This window comes from Schistocerca americana, chromosome 2 (genome assembly GCF_021461395.2).
Source record: "Schistocerca americana isolate TAMUIC-IGC-003095 chromosome 2, iqSchAmer2.1, whole genome shotgun sequence".
NCBI lineage: Eukaryota > Metazoa > Arthropoda > Insecta > Orthoptera > Acrididae > Schistocerca > Schistocerca americana.
This window is the reverse complement of record NC_060120.1, coordinates 1,128,037,859-1,128,061,761: the sequence shown is the minus strand read 5'-3', so window position 1 is coordinate 1,128,061,761 and position 23,903 is coordinate 1,128,037,859.

Here is a 23,903-nt window from a genome sequence, read left to right as displayed (position 1 = left end):
CTGTATCCCTCTGACCTTCTTATTGAGGATGAAACACTGAAATTGCATCGGAATTAAATAGAAAAGGCACAATGCCGACTTAAGTAAAAGATGACTGACTCTTCTTACTGTCTATGTTTTGAACCATTCCTGTGACACTAGTTATAGATTCCGATGTTTGACTTCAGTTTTACTGTATCCCTTGGACCTTCTTATTGACGATGAAACACAGAAATTGCTGCGGAACTAAATACAAAAGGCACAAAGCCGACTTAAGTACAAGAGACTGACTCTTCATACTGACAATGTTTTGAACCATTCCTGTGACACTAGTTATAGATTCCGATGCTTCACTTCAAATTTACTGTATCCCTTGGACCTTCTTATTGACGATGAAACACAGAAATTGCATCGGAATTAAATACAAAAGGCACAATGCCGACTTAAGTACAAAAAGACTGACTCTTCTTACTGACTATGTTTTGAACCGTTCATGTGACACTAGTTATAGATTCCGATGCTACACTTCAGGTTTACTGTATCCCTCTGACCTTCTTATTGATGATGAAACACGGAAATTGCATCGGAATTAAATACAAAAGGCACAATGCCGACTTAATTACAAGAAGTCTGACTCTTCATACTGACTATGTTTTGAACCATTCCTGTGACACTAGTTATAGATTCCGATGCTTCACTTCAGGTTTACTGTATCCCTCTGACCTTCTTATTGACGATGTAACACTGAAATTGCATCGGAATTAAATACAATAGGCAAAATGCCGACTTAAGGACGAGAAGGCTGACTCTTCCTACTGACCATTCCTGTGAAACTAGTTATAGATTCCGATGCATCACTTCAAGTTTACTGTATCCCTTGGACCTTCTTATTGACGATGAAACACAGAAATAGCATCGGATTTAAATACAATAGGCACAATGCCGCCCTAACTACATGAAGACCAACACTTCTTACTGACTATATTTTGAACCACTCCTGTGACACTAGTTATAGATTCCGATGCTTCACTTCAGGTTTACTGTATCCCTTGGACCTTCTTATTGACGATAAAACACAGAAATTTCATCGGAATTGAATACAAAAGGCACAATGCCGACTTAGGTACATGAAGACCGACACTTCTTACTGACTATGTTTTGAACCATTCCTGGGACACCAGTTATAGATTCCGATGCTTCACTCCAGGTTTACTGTATCCTTTGGACCTCCTTATTGACGATGAAACACAGAAATTGGTTCGGAATTAAATACAAAAGGCACAATGCCGACTTAAGTTTATGAAGACCGACACTTCTTACTGACTATGTTTTGAACCATTCCTGTAACACTAGTTACAGATTCCGATGCTTCACTTCAGGTTTACTGTATCCCTTGGACCTTCTTATTGACGATGAAACACAGAAATTGCATTGGAATTAAATACAAAAGGCACAATGCCAACTTAAGGACAAGAAGACTGACTCTTCCTACAGACCCTTTCTGTGACACTAGTTATAGATTCCGATGATTCACTTCAGGTTTACTGTATCCCTTGGACCTTCTTATTGACGATGAAACACAGAAATTGCATTGGAATTAAAATTAAAAGGCACAATGCCGACTTAAGTACATGAAGACCGACACTTCTTACTGACTATGTTTTGAACCATTCCTGAGACACTAGTTATAGATTCCGATGCTTCACTCTAGGTTTACTGTATCCCTTGGACCTTCTCATTGACGATGAATCACAGAAATTGCATAGGAATTAAATACAAAAGGCACAATCCCGACTTAAGTACATGAAGACCGACACTTCTTACTGACTATGATTTGAACCATTCCTGTAACACTAGTTATAGATTCCGATGCTTCACTTCAGGTTTACTGTATCCCTTAGACCTTCTTATTGACGATGAAACACAGAAATTTCATCGGAATTAATTACATAAGGCACAATGCCGACTTAAGGAAAAGAAGACTGACTCTTCCTACTGACCATTCCTGTGACACTAGTTATAAATTCCGATGCTTCACTGCAGGTATACTGTATCCCTTGGACCTTCTTATTGACGATGAAACACAGATATTGCATCGGAATCAAATACAAATGGCACAATGCCGACTTAAGTACAAGAAGACTGTATCTTCTTACTGACTATGTTTTGATCCATTCCTGTGACACTAGTTATAGATTCCGATGCTTCACTTCAGGTTCACTGTATCCTTTGGACGTTCTTATTGACGATGAAACACAGAAATTGCATCGGAATTAAATACAAAAGGCACAATGACGACTTAAGTACAAGAAGACTGACTCTTCCTACTGTCTAAGTTTTGAACCATTCCTGTGGCACTAGTTGTAGATTGGGATGCTTGACTTCAGTATTACTGTATCCCTTGGACCTTCTTATTGACGATGAAACACAGAAATTGCATCGGAATTAAATACAAAAGGCACAAAGCCGACTTAAGTACAAGAGACTGACTCTTCTTACTGACAATGTTTTGAACCATTCCTGTGACACTAGTTACAGATTCCGATGCTTCACTTCAGGTTTACTGTATCCCTTGGACGTTCTTATTGACGATGAAACACAGAAATTGCATCGGAATTAAATACAAAAGGCGCAATGCCGACTTAAGTACAAGAAGACTGACCCTTCCTACTGTCTAAGATTTGTACCATTCCTGTGACACTAGTTATAGATTGCGATGTTTGACTTCATTTTTACTGTATCCCTTGGACCTTCTTATTGACGATGAAACACAGAAATTGCATCGGAATTAAATACAAAAGGCACAAAGCCGACTTAAGTACAAGAGACTGACTCTTCTTACTGACAATGTTTTGAACCATTCCTGTGACACTAGTTATAGATTCCGATGCTTCACTTCAAATGTACTGTATCCCTTGGACCTTCTTATTGACGATGAAACACAGAAATTGCATCGGAATTAAATACAAAGGGCACAATGCCGACTTAAGTACAAAAAGTCTGACTCTTCTTACTGACTATGTTTTGAACCGTTCATGTGACACTAGTTATAGATTCCGATGCTTCACTTCAGGTTTACTGTATCCCTTGCACCTCCTTATTGAAGATGAAACACAAAAAATAGCATCGGATTTAAATACAAAAGCCACAATGCCGACTTAAGTACATGAAGACCGACACTTCTTACTGACTATGTTTTGAACCATTCCTGTGACACTAGTTATAGATTCCGATGCTTCACTTCAGGTTTACTGTATCCCTTGGACCTTCTTATTGACGATGAAACACAGAAATTGCATCGCAATTAAATACAAAAGGCACAATGCCGACTTAGGTACGTGAAGACCGACACTTCTTACTGACTATGTTTTGAACCATTCCTGGGACACCAGTTATAGATTCCGATGCTTCACTCCAGGTTTACTGTATCCCTTGGACCTTCTTATTGACGATGAAACACAGAAATTGCTTCGGAATTAAATACAAAAGGCACAATGCCGACTTAAGTTTATGAAGACCGACACTTCTTACTGACTAGGTTTTGATCCATTTATGTAACACTAGTTATAGATTCCGATGCTTCACTTCAGGTTTACTGTATCGCTTGGACCTTCTTATTTACGATGAAACACAGAAATTGCATCGGAATTAAATACAAAAGGCACAATGCCGACTTAAGGACAAGAAGACTGACTCTTCTTACTGTCTATGTTTTGAACCAATCCTGTGACAGTAGTTAGAGTTTCCGATGCCTCACACCAGGTTTACTGCATCCCTTTGACCTTCTTATTGACGATAAAACACAGAAATTGCATCGGAATTAAATACAAAAAGCACAATGCCGACTTAAGTACAAAAAGACTGACTCTTCTTACTGACTATGTTTAGAACCGTCCATGTGACACTAGTTACAGATTCCGATGCTTCACTTCAGGTTTACTGTATCCCTCTGACCTTCTTATTGATGATGAAACACAGAAATTGCATCGGAATTAAATACAAAAGGCACAATGCCGACTTAATTACAAAAACCGACTCTTCTTACTGACTATGTTTTGAACCATTCCTGTGACACTAGTTATAGATTCCGACGCTTCACTTCAGGTTTACTGTATCCCTCTGACCTTCTTATTGAGGATGAAACACTGAAATTGCATCGGAATTAAATAGAAAAGGCACAATGCCGACTTAAGTAAAAGATGACTGACTCTTCTTACTGTCTATGTTTTGAACCATTCCTGTGACACTAGTTATAGATTCCGATGTTTGACTTCAGTTTTACTGTATCCCTTGGACCTTCTTATTGACGATGAAACACAGAAATTGCTGCGGAACTAAATACAAAAGGCACAAAGCCGACTTAAGTACAAGAGACTGACTCTTCATACTGACAATGTTTTGAACCATTCCTGTGACACTAGTTATAGATTCCGATGCTTCACTTCAAATTTACTGTATCCCTTGGACCTTCTTATTGACGATGAAACACAGAAATTGCATCGGAATTAAATACAAAAGGCACAATGCCGACTTAAGTACAAAAAGACTGACTCTTCTTACTGACTATGTTTTGAACCGTTCATGTGACACTAGTTATAGATTCCGATGCTTCACTTCAGGATTACTGTATCCCTCTGACCTTCTTATTGATGATGAAACACGGAAATTGCATCGGAATTAAATACAAAAGGCACAATGCCGACTTAATTACAAGAAGTCTGACTCTTCATACTGACTATGTTTTGAACCATTCCTGTGACACTAGTTATAGATTCCGATGCTTCACTTCAGGTTTACTGTATCCCTCTGACCTTCTTATTGACGATGTAACACTGAAATTGCATCGGAATTAAATAGAAAAGACACAATGCCGACTTAAGTAAAAGAAGACTGACTCTTCTTACTGTCTATGTTTTGAACCATTCCTGTGACACTAGTTATAGATTCCGATGTTTGACTTTAGTTTTACTGTATCCCTTGGACCTTCTTATTGACGATGAAACACAGAAATTGCATCGGAATTAAATACAATAGGCAAAATGCCGACTTAAGGACGAGAAGGCTGACTCTTCCTACTGACCATTCCTGTGAAACTAGTTATAGATTCCGATGCATCACTTCAAGTTTACTGTATCCCTTGGACCTTCTTATTGACGATGAAACACAGAAATAGCATCGGATTTAAATACAATAGGCACAATGCCGCCCTAACTACATGAAGACCAACACTTCTTACTGACTATGTTTTGAACCACTCCTGTGACACTAGTTATAGATTCCGATGCTTCACTTCAGGTTTACTGTATCCCTTGGACCTTCTTATTGACGATAAAACACAGAAATTTCATCGGAATTGAATACAAAAGGCACAATGCCGACTTAGGTACATGAAGACCGACACTTCTTACTGACTATGTTTTGAACCATTCCTGGGACACCAGTTATAGATTCCGATGCTTCACTCCAGGTTTACTGTATCCTTTGGACCTCCTTATTGACGATGAAACACAGAAATTGGTTCGGAATTAAATACAAAAGGCACAATGCCGACTTAAGTTTATGAAGACCGACACTTCTTACTGACTATGTTTTGAACCATTCCTGTAACACTAGTTACAGATTCCGATGCTTCACTTCAGGTTTACTGTATCCCTTGGACCTTCTTATTGACGATGAAACACAGAAATTGCATCGGAATTAAATACAAAAGGCACAATGCCAACTTAAGGACAAGAAGACTGACTCTTCCTACAGACCCTTTCTGTGACACTAGTTATAGATTCCGATGATTCACTTCAGGTTTACTGTATCCCTTGGACCTTCTTATTGACGATGAAACACAGAAATTGCATTGGAATTAAAATTAAAAGGCACAATGCCGACTTAAGTACATGAAGACCGACACTTCTTACTGACTATGTTTTGAACCATTCCTGAGACACTAGTTATAGATTCCGATGCTTCACTCTAGGTTTACTGTATCCCTTGGACCTTCTCATTGACGATGAATCACAGAAATTGCATAGGAATTAAATACAAAAGGCACAATCCCGACTTAAGTACATGAAGACCGACACTTCTTACTGACTATGATTTGAACCATTCCTGTAACACTAGTTATAGATTCCGATGCTTCACTTCAGGTTTACTGTATCCCTTAGACCTTCTTATTGACGATGAAACACAGAAATTTCATCGGAATTAATTACATAAGGCACAATGCCGACTTAAGGAAAAGAAGACTGACTCTTCCTACTGACCATTCCTGTGACACTAGTTATAAATTCCGATGCTTCACTGCAGGTATACTGTATCCCTTGGACCTTCTTATTGACGATGAAACACAGATATTGCATCGGAATCAAATACAAATGGCACAATGCCGACTTAAGTACAAGAAGACTGTATCTTCTTACTGACTATGTTTTGATCCATTCCTGTGACACTAGTTATAGATTCCGATGCTTCACTTCAGGTTCACTGTATCCTTTGGACGTTCTTATTGACGATGAAACACAGAAATTGCATCGGAATTAAATACAAAAGGCACAATGACGACTTAAGTACAAGAAGACTGACTCTTCCTACTGTCTAAGTTTTGAACCATTCCTGTGGCACTAGTTGTAGATTGGGATGCTTGACTTCAGTATTACTGTATCCCTTGGACCTTCTTATTGACGATGAAACACAGAAATTGCATCGGAATTAAATACAAAAGGCACAAAGCCGACTTAAGTACAAGAGACTGACTCTTCTTACTGACAATGTTTTGAACCATTCCTGTGACACTAGTTACAGATTCCGATGCTTCACTTCAGGTTTACTGTATCCCTTGGACGTTCTTATTGACGATGAAACACAGAAATTGCATCGGAATTAAATACAAAAGGCGCAATGCCGACTTAAGTACAAGAAGACTGACCCTTCCTACTGTCTAAGATTTGTACCATTCCTGTGACACTAGTTATAGATTGCGATGTTTGACTTCATTTTTACTGTATCCCTTGGACCTTCTTATTGACGATGAAACACAGAAATTGCATCGGAATTAAATACAAAAGGCACAAAGCCGACTTAAGTACAAGAGACTGACTCTTCTTACTGACAATGTTTTGAACCATTCCTGTGACACTAGTTACAGATTCCGATGCTTCACTTCAGGTTTACTGTATCCCTTGGACGTTCTTATTGACGATGAAACACAGAAATTGCATCGGAATTAAATACAAAAGGCGCAATGCCGACTTAAGTACAAGAAGACTGACTCTTCCTACTGTCTAAGTTTTGAACCATTCCTGTGACACTAGTTGTAGATTGGGATGCTTGACTTCAGTATTACTGTATCCCTTGGACCTTCTTATTGACGATGAAACACAGAAATTGCATCGGAATTAAATACAAAAGGCACAAAGCCGACTTAAGTACAAGAGACTGACTCTTCTTACTGACAATGTTTTGAACCATTCCTGTGACACTAGTTACAGATTCCGATGCTTCACTTCAGGTTTACTGTATCCCTTGCACCTCCTTATTGAAGATGAAACACAAAAAATAGCATCGGATTTAAATACAAAAGCCACAATGCCGACTTAAGTACATGAAGACCGACACTTCTTACTGACTATGTTTTGAACCATTCCTGTGACACTAGTTATAGATTCCGATGCTTCACTTCAGGTTTACTGTATCCCTTGGACCTTCTTATTGACGATGAAACACAGAAATTGCATCGGAATTAAATACAAAAGGCACAAAGCCGACTTAGGTACATGAAGACCGACACTTCTTACTGACTATGTTTTGAACCATTCCTGGGACACCAGTTATAGATTCCGATGCTTCACTCCAGGTTTACTGTATCCCTTGGACCTTCTTATTGACGATGAAACACAGAAATTGCTTCGGAATTAAATACAAAAGGCACAATGCCGACTTAAGTTTATGAAGACCGACACTTCTTACTGACTAGGTTTTGATCCATTTATGTAACACTAGTTATAGATTCCGATGCTTCACTTCAGGTTTACTGTATCGCTTGGACCTTCTTATTTACGATGAAACACAGAAATTGCATCGGAATTAAATACAAAAGGCACAATGCCGACTTAAGGACAAGAAGACTGACTCTTCTTGCTGTCTATGTTTTGAACCAATCCTGTGACAGTAGTTAGAGTTTCCGATGCCTCACACCAGGTTTACTGCATCCCTTTGACCTTCTTATTGACGATAAAACACAGAAATTGCATCGGAATTAAATACAAAAAGCACAATGCCGACTTAAGTACAAAAAGACTGACTCTTCTTACTGACTATGTTTAGAACCGTCCATGTGACACTAGTTACAGATTCCGATGCTTCACTTCAGGTTTACTGTATCCCTCTGACCTTCTTATTGATGATGAAACACAGAAATTGCATCGGAATTAAATACAAAAGGCACAATGCCGACTTAATTACAAAAAACCGACTCTTCTTACTGACTATGTTTTGAACCATTCCTGTGACACTAGTTATAGATTCCGACGCTTCACTTCAGGTTTACTGTATCCCTCTGACCTTCTTATTGAGGATGAAACACTGAAATTGCATCGGAATTAAATAGAAAAGGCACAATGCCGACTTAAGTAAAAGATGACTGACTCTTCTTACTGTCTATGTTTTGAACCATTCCTGTGACACTAGTTATAGATTCCGATGTTTGACTTTAGTTTTACTGTATCCCTTGGTCCTTCGTATTGACGATGAAACACAGAAATTGCATCGGAATTAAATACAATAGGCACAATGCCGACTTAAGGACAAGAAGACTGACTCATCCTACTGACCATTCCTGTGAAACTAGTTATAGATTCCGATGCATCACTTCAGGTTTACTGTATCCCTTGGACCTTCTTATTGACGATGAAACACAGAAATAGCATCGGATTTAAATACAAAAGGCACAATGCCGACATAAGTACATGAAGACCGACACTTCATTTGACTATGATTTGAACCATTCCTGTGACACTAGTTATAGATTCCGATGCTTCAGTTCAGGTTTACTGTATCCCTTAGACCTTCTTCTTGACGATAAAACACAGAAATTGCATCGGAATTAAATACAAAAAGCACAATGCCGACTTAGGTACATGAAGACCGACACTTCTTACTGACTATGTTTTGAACCATTCCTGGGAGACCAGTTATAGATTCCGATGCTTCACTCCAGGTTTACTGTAACCCTTGGACCTTTTTATTGACGATGAAACACAGAAATTGCTTCTGAATTAAATACAAAAGGCACAATGCCGACTTAAGTATATGAAGACCGACACTTCTTACTCACTATGCTTTGTACCATTCCTGTAACACTAGTTATAGATTCCGATGCTTCACTTCAGGTTTACTATATCCCTTGGACCTTCTTATTGACGATGAAACACAGAAATTGCATCGGAATTAAATACAAAAGGCACAATGCTGACTTAAGTACAAGAAGACTGACTCTTCCTACAGACCCTTTCTGTGACACTAGTTATAGATTCCGATGATTCACTTCAGGTTTACTGTATCCCTTGGACCTTCTTATTGACGATGAAACACACAAATTGCGTCGGAATTAAAAACAAAAGGCACAATGCCGACTTAAGTACATGAAGACCGACACTTCTTACTGAATATGTTTTTAACCATTCCTGTGACACTAGTTATAGATTCCGATGCTTCACTCTAGGTTTACTGTATCCCTTGGACCTTCTTATTGACGATGAATCACAGAAATTGCATAGGAATTAAATACAAAAGGCATAATGCCGACTTAAGTACATGAAGACCGACATTTCTTACTGACTATGTTTTGAACCATTCCTGTAACACTAATTATAGATTCCGATGCTTCACATCAGGTATACTGTATCCCTTGGACCTTCATATTTACGATGAAACGCATAAATTGCATAGGAATTAAATATAAAAGGCACAATGCCGACTTAAGGACAGGAAGACTGACTCTTCCTACTGACCATTCCTGTGACACTAGTTATAGATTCCGATGCTTCACTTCAGGTTTACTGTATCCCTCGGACCTTCTTATTGACGATGAAACACAGAAATTGCATCGGAATTATGTACCAAAGGCACAATGCCGACATAAGTACATGAAGACCGACACTTCTTACTGACTATGTTTTGAACCATTCCTGTGACTCTAGTTATAGATTCCGATGCTTCACTTCAGGTTTACTGTATCCCTTGGACCTTCTTGTTGACGATGAAACACAGAAATTGCATCAGAATTAAATACCAAAGGCAGAATACCGACTTAAGGACAAGGAGACTGACTCTTCCTACTGACCATTCCTGTGACACTAGTTATAGATTCCGATGGTTCACTTCAGGTTTACTGTATCCCTTGGACCTTCTTATTGACGTTGAAACACAGAAATTGCATCGGAAGTAAATACAAAAGGCACAATGCAGACTTAAGGACAAGAAGACTGACTCTTCCTACTGACCATTCCTGTGACACTAGTTATATATTCCGATGCTTCACTTCAGGTTTATTGTATCCCTTGGACCTTCTTATTGACAATGAAACACAGGAGTAGCATCGGAATTAAATACAAAAGGCACAATGCCGACTTAAGTACATGAAGACCGACACTTCTTACTGACTATAATTTGAACCATTCCTGTGACACTAGTTATAGATTCTGATGCTTCACTTCAGGTTTACTGTATCCCTTGGACCGTTTTATTGACGATGAAACGCAGAAATTGCATCGGAATTCAATACAAAAGGCACAATGCCGACTTAAGTACATGAAGACCGACATTTCTTACTGACTATGTTTTGAACCATTCCTGTGACACTAGTTATAGATTCCGATGCTTCACTTTAGGTTTACTGTATCCCTTGGACCTTCTTATTGACGATGAGACACAGAAATTGCATCGGAATTAAATACAAAACGCACAATGCCGACTTAAGGACAAAAAGACTGACTCTTCCTACTAACCATTCCCGTGACACTAGTTATATATTCCGATGCTTCACTTCAGGTTTATTATATCACTTGGACCTTCTTATTGACGATGAAACACAGAAATTGCATCGGAATTAAATACAAAAGGCACAATGCCGACTTAAGTACATGAAGACCGACACTTCTTACTGACTATATTTTGAACCATTCCTGTGACACTAGTTATAGTTTCCGATGCTTCACTTCAGGTTCACTGTATCCCTTGGACCTTCTTATTGACGATGAAACGCAGAAATTGCATCGGAATTAAATACAAAAGGCACAATGCCGACTTAAGTACATGAAGACCGATAGTTCTTACTGACTATGTTTTGAACCACTCCTGTGACACTAGTTATAGATTCCGATGCTTCACTTCAGGTTTACTGTATCCCTTGGACCTTCTTATTGACGATGAAACACAGAAATTGCATCAGAATTATATACCAAAGGCACAATGCCGACTTAAGTACATGAAGACCGACACTTCTTACTGACTAAGTTTTCAACCATTGCTGTGACACTAGTTATAGATTCTGATGCTTCACTTCAGGTTTACTGTATCCGTTGGACCTTCTTATTGACGATGAAATACAGAAATTGCATCAGAATTAAATACAAAAGGCAGAATGCCGACATTAGGACATGAAGATTGACTCTTCCTGCTGACCATTCCTGTGACACTAGTTATAGATTCCGATGCTTCACTCCAGGTTTACTGTATCCCTTGGACCTTCTTATTGGCGATGAAACCCAGAAATTGCATCGGAATTAAATACAAAAGGCACAATGACGACTTAAGGACAAGAAGACTGACTCTTCCTACTGCCCATTCCTGTGACACTAGTTATAGATTCCGATGCTTCACTTCAGGATTACTGTATCCCTTGGACTTTCTTATTGACGATGAAACACAGAAATTGCATCGGAATTAAATACAAAAGGCACAATGCAGACTTATGGACAAGAAGACTGACTCTTCCTACTGACCATTCCTGTGACACTAGTTATATAGTCCGATGCTTCACTTCAGGTTTATTGTATCCCTAGGACCTTCTTGTTGACGATGAAACACCGAAATTGCATCGGAATTAAATACCAAATGCACAATGCCGACTTAAGTACATGAAGACCGACACTTCTTACTGACTATATTTTGAACCATACCTGTGACACTAGTTATAGTTTCCGATGCTTCACCTCAGGTTTACTGTATCCCTTGGACCTTCTTATTGACGATGAAACGCAGAAATTGCATCGGAATTAAATACAAAAGGCACAATGCCGACTTAAGTACATGAAGACCGACAGTTCTTACTGACTATGTTTTGAACCATTCCTGTGACACTAGTATAGATTCCGATGCTTCACTTCAGGTTTACTGTATCCCTTGGACCTTCTTATTGACGATGAAACACAGAAATTACATCGGAATTAAATACAAAATGCACAATGCAGACTTAAGGACAAGAAGACTGACTCTTCCTACTGACCAATCCTGTGACACTAGTTATATATTCCGATGCTTCACTTCAGGTTTATTGTATCTCTTGGACCTTCTTATTGACGATGAAACACAGAAATTGCATCGGAATTAAATACAAAAGGCACAATGCCGACTTAAGAACATGAAGACCGACAGTTCTTACTGGCTATGTTTTGAACCATTCCTGTGTCACTAGTTATAGATTCCGATGCTTCACTTCAGGTTTACTGTATCCCTTGGACCTTCTTATTGACGATGAAACCCAGAAATTGCATCGGAATTAAATACAAAAGGCAGAATGCGACATAAGGACATGAAGATTGGCTCTTCCTGCTGACCATTCCTGTGACACTAGTTATAGATTCCGATGCTTCACTCCAGGTTTACTGTATCCCTTGACCTTCTTATTGTCGATGAAACCCAGAAATTGCATCGGAATTAAATACAACGGCTCATTGCCGACTTAAGGTCAAGAAGACTGACTCTTCCTACTGACCATTCCTGTGACACAAGTTATCTATTCCGATGCTTCACTCCAGGTTTACTGTATCCCTTGGACCTTCTTATTGACGATGAAACACAGAACTTGCATCGGAAATAATTACAAAAGGCACAATGCCGACTAAAGTACTTGAAGACCGACACTTCTTACTGACTATGTTTTGAACCATTCCTGTGACACTAGTTATAGAATCCGATGCTTCACTTCAGGTTTACTGTATCCCTTGGACCTACTTATTGACGATAAAACACAGAAATTGCATCGGAATTAAATATAAAATGCACAGCGCCGACTTAAGGACAAGAAGACTGACTCTTCTTACTGACCATTCCTGTGACACTAGTTATAGATTCCGATGCATCACTTCAGGTTTACTCTATCCCTTGGACCTTCTTATTGACGATGAAACACAGAAATTGCATCGGATTTAAATACAAAAGGCACAATGCCGACTTAAGGACAAGAAGACAAACTCTTTTTACTGACCATTCTTGTGACACTAGTTATTGTTTCCGATGTTTCACTTGAGGTTTACTGTATCCCTTGAACCTTCTTATTGACGATGAAACACAGAAATTGCATCGGAATTAAATACAAAAGCCACAATGCCGACTTAAGTACATGAAGACCGACACATCTTACTGACTATGCTTTGAACCATTCCTGTGACATTAGTTATAGATTCCGATGCTTCACTTCAGGTTTACTGTATCCCCTGGACCTTCTTATTGACGATGAGACACAAAAATTGCATCGGAATTAAATACGAAAGGCAGAATGCCGAGATAAGGACGTGAAGATTGACTCTTCCTGCTGACCATTCCTGTGACACTAGTTATAGATTCCGATGCTTCACTCCAGTTTTTCTGTATCCCTTGGACCTTCTTATTGACGATGAAACACAGAAATTGCATCGGAATTAAATACAAAAGGCACAATGCCGACTTAAGGACAAGAAGACTGACTCTTCCTACTGACCAATCCTGTGACACTAGTTAAAGATTCCGATGCTTCACTTCAGGTTTACTGTATCCCTTGGACCTTCTTGTTGACGATGAAACACAGAAATTGCATCGGAATTAAATACAAAAGGCACAATGCCGACTTAAGTACATGAAGACCGACACTTCTTACTGACTATGCTTTGAACCATTCCTGTGACACTAGTAATAGGCCCCCATGCTTCACTTCAGGTTAACTGTATCCCTTGCACCTTTTTATTGACGATGAAACACAGAAATTGCATCGGAATTAAATACAAAAGGCACAATGCCGACTTAAAGGACAAGAAGACTGACTCTTCCTACTGACCATTCCTGTGACACTAGTTATAGATTCCGATGCTTCACTCAAGGTTTACTGTATCCCTTGGACCTTCTTATTGACGATGAATCACAGAAATTGCATCGGAATTAAATACAAAAGGCACAATGCCGACTTATGTACATGAAGGCCGACACTTCTTACTGACTATGTTTTGAACCATTCCTGTGACACTAGTTATGATTCCGATGCTTCAGCTCAGGTTTACGGTATCCCTTGGACCCTCTTATTGACGATGAAACACAGAGATTGCATCGTAATTAAATACAAAAGGCACAATGCCGACTTAAGGACAAGAAGACTGACTCTTCCTACTGACCATTCCTGTGACACTAGTTATAGATTCCGATGCTTCACTTCAGGTTTACTGTATCCCTTGGACCTTCTTATTGACGATGAAACACAGAAATTGCATCGGAATTAAATACAAAAGATACAATGCCGACTTAAGTACATGAAGACCGACACTTCTTACTAACTATGTTTTGAACCATTCCTGTGACACTAGTTATAGATTCCGATGCTTCACTTCAGGTTTACTGTATCCCTTGGACCTTCTTATTGACGATGAAACACAGAAATTGCATCGGAATTAAATACAAAAGGCACAATGCCGACTTAAGTACATGAAGACCGACACTTCTTATTGACTATGATTTGAACCATTCCTGTGACACTAGCTATAGATTCCGATGCTTCACTTCAGGTTTACTGTATCCCTTGTACCTTCTTATTGACGATGAAACACAGAGATTGCATCGGAATTAAATACAAAAGGCACAATGCCGACTTAAGGACAAGAAGACTGACTCTTCCTACTGACCAATCCTGTGACACTAGTTAAAGATTCCGATGTTTCACTTCAGGTTTACTGTATCCCTTGGACTTCTTTTGACGATGAAACACAGAAATTGCGTGGGAATTAAATACAAAAGGCACAATGCCGACTTAAGTACATGAAGACCGACACTTCTTACTGACTATGTTTTGAACCATTCCTGTGACACTAGTAATAGGTCCCCATGCTTCACTTCAGGTTTACTGTATCCCTTGCACCCTCTTATTGACGATGAACGACAGAAATTGCATCGGAATTAAATACAAAAGGCACAATGCCGACTTAAGGATAAGAAGACTGACTCTTCCTACTGAAGATTCCTGTGACACTAGTTATAGATTCCGATGCTTCACTTCAGGTTTACTGTATCTCTTGGACCATCATATTGACGATGAAACACAGAAATTGCATCGGAATTAAATACAAAAGGCACAATGCCGACTGAAGGACAAGCAGACTGATTCTTCCTACTGACCATTCCTGTGCCACTAGTAATAGATTCCGATGCTTCACTCAAGGTTTACTGTATCCCTTGGACCTTCTTATTGACGATGAAACACAAAAATTGCATCGGAATTAAATACAAAAGGCACAATGCCGACTTAAGTACATGAAGGCCGACACTTCTTACTGACTATGTTCTGAACCATTCCTGTGACACTAGTTAGAGATTCCGATGCTTCAGTTCAGGTTTACGGTATCCATTGGACCGTCTTATTGACGATGAAACACAGAAATTGCATCGGAATTAAATACAAAAAGCACAATGCCGACTTAAGGACAAGAAGACTGACTCTTCCTACTGACCATTCCTGTGACACTAGTTATAGATTCCGATGCTTCACTTCAGGTTTACTGTATCCCTTGGACCTTCTTATTGACAATGAAACGCAGAAATTGCATTGGAATTAAATACAAAAGGCACAATGCCGACTTAAGGACAAGAAGTCTGACTCTTCCTACTGACCATTCCTGTGACACTAGTTATAGATTCCGATTCTTCACTTCAGGTTTACTGTATCCCTTGGACCTTCTTATTGACGATGAAACACAGAAATTGCATCGGATTTAAATACAAAATGCACAATGCCGACTTATGGACAAGAAGACAGACTCTTTTTACTGACCATTCTTGTGACACTAGTTATTGTTTCCGATGTTTCACTTCAGGTTTACTGTATCTCTTGGACCTTCTTATTGACGATGAAACACAGAAATTGCATTGGAATTAAATACAAAAGGCACAATGCCGACTTAAGTACATGAAGACCGACACTTCTTACTGACAATGTATTGAACCATTCCTGTGACACTAGTTATAGATTCCGATGCTTCACTTCAGGTTTACTGTATCCCTTGGGCCTTCTTATTGACGATGAAACACAGAAATTGCATTGGAAGTAAATTCAAAATGCACAATGCCGACTGAAGTACATGAAGACCGACACTTCTTACTGACTATGTTTTGAACCATTCCTGTAACACTAGTTATAGATTTCAATGCTTCACATCAGGTTTACTGTATCCCTTGGACCTTCTTATTGACGATGAAACACAGAAATTGCATCGGAATTAAATACAAAAGGCACAATGCCGTCTTAAGCACAAGAAGACTGACTCTTCCCACTGACCATTCCTGTGACACTAGTTATAGATTCCGATGCTTCACTTCAGGTTTACTGTATCTCTAGGACCTTCTTATTTACGATGAAACACAGAAATTGCATCGGAATTAGATACAAAAGACTCAATGCTTACTTAAGTACATGAAGACCGACACTTCTTACTGACTATGTTTTAAACCATTCCTGTGACACGAGTTATAGATTCCGATGCTTTACTTCAACTTTACTGTATCCCTTGGACCTTCTTATTGACGATATAACAGTGAAAATGCATCGGAATTAAATACAAAAGGCACAATGCCGACTTAAGGACATGATGACCGACACTTCTTACTGACTATGTTCTGAACCATTCCTGTGACACTAGTTATAGATTCCGATGCTTCACTACAGGTTTACTGTATCCCTTGGACCTTCTTACTGACGATGAAACACAGAAATTGCATCCGAATTAAATACAAAAGGCACAATGCCGACTTAAGTACATGAAGACCGACACTTCTTACTGACTATGCTTTGAACCATTCCTGTAACACTAGTTATAGATTCCGATGCTTCACTTCAGGTTTACTGTATCCCTTGGACCTTCTTATTGACGATGAAACACAGAAATTGCATCGGAATTAAATACAAAAGGCACAATGCCGTCTTAAGGACAAGAAGACTGACTCTTCCTACTGACCATTTCTGTGACACTAGTTATAGATTCCGATGCTTCACTTCAGGTATACTGTATCCCTTGGACCTTCTTATTGACGATGAAACACAGAAATTGCATCGGAATCAAATACAAAAGGCACAATGCCGACTTAAGTACAAGAAGACTGTATCTTCTTACTGTCTATGTTTTGAACCAATCCTGTGACACTAGTTGTAGATTCCGATGCTTGACTTCAGTTTTACTATATCCCTTGGACCTTCTTATTGACGATGAAACACAGAAATTGCATATGAATTAAATACAAAAGGCACAATGCCGACTTAAGTAGAAGAGACTGACTCTTCTTACTGACTATGTTTTGATCCATTCCTGTGACACTAGTTACAGATTCCGATGCTACCTTCAGGTTTACTGTATCCCTTGGACGTTCTTATTGACGATGAAACACAGAAATTACATCGGAATTAAATACAAAAGGCACAATGCCGACTTAAGTACAAGAAGACTGACTCTTCCTACTGCCTAAGTTTTGAACCATTCCTGTGACACTGGTTATAGATCCGGATGTTTGACTTCAGTTTTACTGTATCCCTTCTACCTTCTTATTGACGGTGAAAAACAGAAATTGCATCGGAATTAAATACAAAAGGCACAATGCCGACTTAAGTACAAGAAGACTGACTCTTCTTACTGTCTATGTTTTGAACCAATCCTGTGACACTAGTAAGAGATTCCGATGCTTCACTTCAGGTTTACTGTATCCCTCTGACCTTCTTATTGATGATGAAACACGGAAATTGCATCGGAATTAAATTCAAAAGGCACAATGCCGACTTAATTACAAGAAGTCTGACTCTTCTTACCGACTATGTTTTGAACCATTCCTGTGACACTAGTTATAGATTCCGATGCTTCACTTCAGGTTTACTGTATCCCTCTGACCTTCTTATTGACGTTGTAACCCTGAAATTGCATCAGAATTAAATAGAAAAGGCACAATGCCGACTTAAGTAAAAGAAGACTGACTATTCTTACTGTCTATGTTTTGAACCATTCCTGTGCCACTAAGTTATAGATTCCGATGTTTGACTTTAGTTTTACTGTATCCCTTGGACCTTCTTATTGACGATGAAACACAGAAATTGCAACGGAATTAAATACAATAGGCACAATGCCGACTTAAGGACAAGAAAACTGACTCTTCCTACAGACCATTCCTGTGAAACTAGTTATAGATTCCGATGCATCACTTCAGGTTTACTGTATCCCTTGGACCTTCTTATTGACGATGAAACACAGAAATAGCATCGGATTTAAATACAAAAGGAACAATGCCGACCTAAGTACATGAAGACCAACACTTCTTACTGACTATGCTTTGAACCTTTCCTGTAACACTAGTTACAGATTCCGATGCTTCACTTCAGGTTTACTGTATCCCTTGGACCTTCTTATGGACGATGAAACACAGAAATTGCATCGGAATTAAATACAAAAGGCACAATGCCGACTTAAGTTTATGAAGACCGACACTTCTTACTGACTATGCTTTGAACCATTCCTGTAACACTAGTTACAGATTCCGATGCTTCACGTCAGGTTTACTGTATCCCTTGGACCTTCTTATGGACGATGAAACACAGAAATTGCATCGGAATTAAATACAAAAGGCACAATGCCGACTTAAGGACAAGAAGACTGACTCTTCCTACAGACCCTTTCTGTGACACTAGTTATAGATTCCGATGATTCACTTCAGGTTTACTGTATCCCTTGGACCTTCTTATTGACGATGAAACACAGAAATTGCATCGGAATTAAATACAAAAGGCACAATGCCGACTTAAGGACAAGAAGACTGACTCTTCCTACTGACCATTCCTGTGACACTAGTTATAAATTCCGATGCTTTACTGCAGGTATACTGTATCCCTTGGACCTACTTATTGACGATGAAACACATATATTGCATCGGAATCAAATACAAATGGCACAATGCCGACTTAAGTACAAGAAGACTGTATCTTCTTACTGACTATGTTTTGATCCATTCCTGTGACACTAGTTATAGATTCCGATGCTTCACTTCAGGTTTACTGTATCCCTTGGACGTTCTTATTGACGATGAAACACGGAAATTGCATCGGAATTAAATAAAAAAGGCACAATGCCGACATAACTACAAGAAGACTGACTCTTCCTACTGTCTAAGTTTTGAACCATTCCTGTGACACTAGTTGTAGATTGTGATGCTTGACTTCAGTTTTACTGTATCCCTTGGACCTTCTTATTGACGATGAAACACAGAAATGGCATCGGAATTAAATACAAAAGGCACAAAGCCGACTTAAGTACAAGAGACTGACTCTTCTTACTGACAATGTTTTGAACCATTCCTGTGATACAAGTTGCAGATTCCGATGCTTCACTTCAGGTTTACTGTATCCCTTGGACGTTCTTATTGACGATGAAACACAGAAATTGCATTGGAATTAAATACAAAATGCACAATGCCGACTTAAGTACAAGAAGACTGACCCTTCCTACTGTCTAAGATTTGTACCATTCCTGTGACACTTGTTATAGATTCCGATGTTTGACTTCAGTTTTACTGTATCCCTTGGACCTTCTTATTGACGTTGAAACACCGAAATTGCTGCGGAACTAAATACAAAAGGCACAAAGCCGACTTAAGTACAAGAGACTGACTCTACTTACTGACAATGTTTTGAACCATTCCTGTGACACTAGTTATAGATTCCGATGCTTCACTTCAAATTTACTGTATCCCTTGGACCTTCTTATTGACGATGAAACACAGAAATTGCTTCTGAATTAAATACAAAAGGCACAATGCCGACTTAAGTATATGAAGACCGACACTTCTTACTCACTATGCTTAGTACCATTCCCGTAACACTAGTTATAGATTCCGATGCTTCACTTCAGGTTTACTGTATCCCTTGGACCTTCTTATTGACGATGAAGCACAGAAATTGCATCGGAATTAAATACAAAATGCACAATGCTGACTTAAGTACAAGAAGCCTGACTCCTCCTTCAGACCCTTTCTGTGACACTAGTTATAGATTCCGATGATTCACTTCAGGTTTACTGTATCCCTTGGACCTTCTTATTGACGATGAAACACACAAATTGCATCGGAATTAAAAACAAAAGGCACAATGCCGACTTAAGTACATGAAGACCGACACTTCTTACTGACTATGTTTGGAACCATTCCTGTGACACGAGTTATAGATTCCGATGCTTCACTTCAAGCTTACTGTATCATTTGGACCTTCTTATTGACGATGAAACACAGAATTTGCATCCGAATTAAATACGAAAGGCACAATGCCGACTTAAGTACATGGGGACCGACACTTCTTACTGACTATGCTTTGAACCATTCCTGTAACACTAGTTATAGATTCCGATGCTTCACTTCAGGTTTACTGTATCCCTTGGTCGTTCTTATTGACAATGAAACACAGAAATTGCATCGGAATTAAATACAAAAGGCACAATGCCGACTTAAGTACAAGAAGACTGACTCTTCCTACTGTCTAAGTTTTGAACCATTCCTGTGACACTAGTTATAGATTCCGATGCTTCAGTTCAGTTTTACTGTATCCCTTTTTACCTTCTTATTGATGATGAAACACAGAAATTACATCGGAATTAAATACAAAAGGCACAAAGCCGACTTAAGTACAAGAGACTGACTCTTTTTACTGACAATGTTTTGAACCATTCGTGTGACACTAGTTATAGATTCCGATGCTTCACTTCAGGTTTACTGTATCCCTTGGACGTTCTTATTGACGATGAAACACAGAAATTGCATCGGAATTAAATACAAAAGGCACAATGCCGACTTAAGTACAAGAAGACTGACTCATCCCACTGTCTAAGTTTTGAACCATTCCTGTGACACTAGTTATAGATTCCGATGTTTGACCTAAGTTTTACTGTATCTCTTTGACCTTCTTATTGACGATGAAACACAGAAATTGCATCGGAATTAAATACAAAAGCCACAAAGCCGACTTAAGTACAAGAGACTGACTCATCTTACTGACAATGTTTTGAACCATTCCTGTGACACTAGTTATAGATTCCGATGCTTCACTTCAGGTTTACTGTATCCCTTGGACCTTCTTATTGACGATGAAACACAGAAATTGCATCGGAATTAAATACAAAAGGCACAATGCCGACTTAAGTACAAGAAGACTGACTCTTCTTACTGACTATGTTTTGAACCAATCCTGTGACACTAGTTAGAGATTCCGATTCTTCACTTCAGGGTTACTGCATACCTTTGACCTTCTTATTGACGATTAAACACAGAATTTGCATCGGAATTAAATACGAAAGGCACAATGCCGACTTAAGTACAAAAAGACTGACTCTTCTTACTGACTATGTTTCAACCGTTTATGTGACACTAGTTATAGATCCCGATGCTTCTTTTCAGGTTTACTGTATCCCTTGGACCTCCTTATTGAAGATGAAACACAGAAATAGCATCGGACTTAAATACAAAAATCACAATGCCGACTTAAGTACAAGAAGACCGTTACTTCTTACTGACTATGCTTTGAACCATTCCTGTGAGACTAGTTATAGATTCCGATGCTTCACTTCAGGTTTACTGTATCCCTTGGACCTTCTTATTGACGATGAAACACAGAAATTGCTTCGGAATTAAATACAAAAATCACAATGCCGACTTAAGTACATGAAGACCGACACTTCTTACTGACTATGTTTTGAACCATTCCTGTGACACTAGTTATAGATTCCGATGCTCACTTCATGTTTACTGTATCGCTTGGACCTTCTTATTTACGATGAAACACAGAAATTGCATCGGAATTAAATACAAAAGGCACAATGCCGACTTAAGGACAAGAAGTCTGACTCTTCTTACTGACAATGATTTGAACCATTCCTATGACACTAGTTATAGATTCCGATGCTTCACTTCAGGTTTACTGTATCCCTTGGATGTTCTTATTGACGATGAAACATAGAAATTGCATCGGAATTAAATACAAAAGACACAATGCCAACTTAATTGCAAGAAGTCTGACTCTTCTTTCTGACTATGTTTTGAACCATTCCTGTGACACTAGTTATAGAATCCGATGCTTCACTTCAGGTTTACTGTATCCCTCTGACCATCTTATTGACGATGAAACACTGAAATTGCATCGGAATTAAATAGAAAAGGCACAATGCCGACATAAGTAAAAGAAGACTGACTCTTCTTACTGTCTATGTTTTGAACCATTCCTGTGACACTAGTTATAGATTCCGATGTTTGACTTCATTTTTACTGTATCCCTTGGACCTCCTTATGGAAGATGAAACACAGAAATAGCATTGGATTTAAATACAAATAGCACAATGCCGACTTAGGTACATGAAGACCGACACTTCTTACTGACTATGTTTTTAACCATTCCTGGGACACCAGTTATAGATTCCGATGCTTCACTCCAGGTTTACTGTATCCCTTGGACCTTCTTATTGACCATGAAACACAGAAATTGCTTCGGAATTAAATACAAAAGGCACAATGCCGACTTAAGGACAAGAAGACTGACTCTTCTTACTGACCCTTTCTGTGACACTAGTTATAGATTCCGATGCTTCACTTCAGGTTAACTGTATCCCTTGCACCTTCTTATTAACGATGAAACACAGAAATTGCATCGGAATTAAATACAAAAGGCACAATGCCGACTTAAGTACATGAAGACTGACACTTCTTACTGACTATGTTTTGAACCATTCCTGAACACTAGTTACAGATTCCGATGCTTCACTTCAGGATTACTGTATCCCTTGGACCATCTTAGTGTCGATGAAATATAGATATTGCATCGGAATTAAATACAAAAGACACAATGCCGACTTAAGTACATGAAGACCGACACTTCTTCCTGACTATGTTTTGAACCATTCCTATAACACTAGTTATAGATTCCGATGCTTCACTTCAGGTTCACTGTATCCCTTGGACCTTCTTATTGACGATGATACACAGAAATTGCACCGGAATTAAATACAAAAGGCACAATGCCGACTTGAGGGCAAGAAGACTGACTCTTTCTACTGACCATTCCCGTGACACTAGTTATAGATTCCGATGCTTCACTTCACGTTTACTGTATCCTTTGGACCTTTTTACCGACGATGAATCACAGAAATTGCATCGGAATTAAATACAAAAGGCACAATGCCGACTTAAGGACATGAAGACCGACACTTCTTACTGACTATGTTTTGAACCATTCCTGTGACACTAGTTACAGATTCCAATGCTTCACTTCAGGTTTACTGTATCCCTTGGACCTTCTTTTTGACGATGAAACACAGATATTGCATCGGAATATAATACAAAAGGCACAATGCCGACTTAAGTACATGAAGACTGACACTTCGTACTGACAATGTTTTGAACCATTC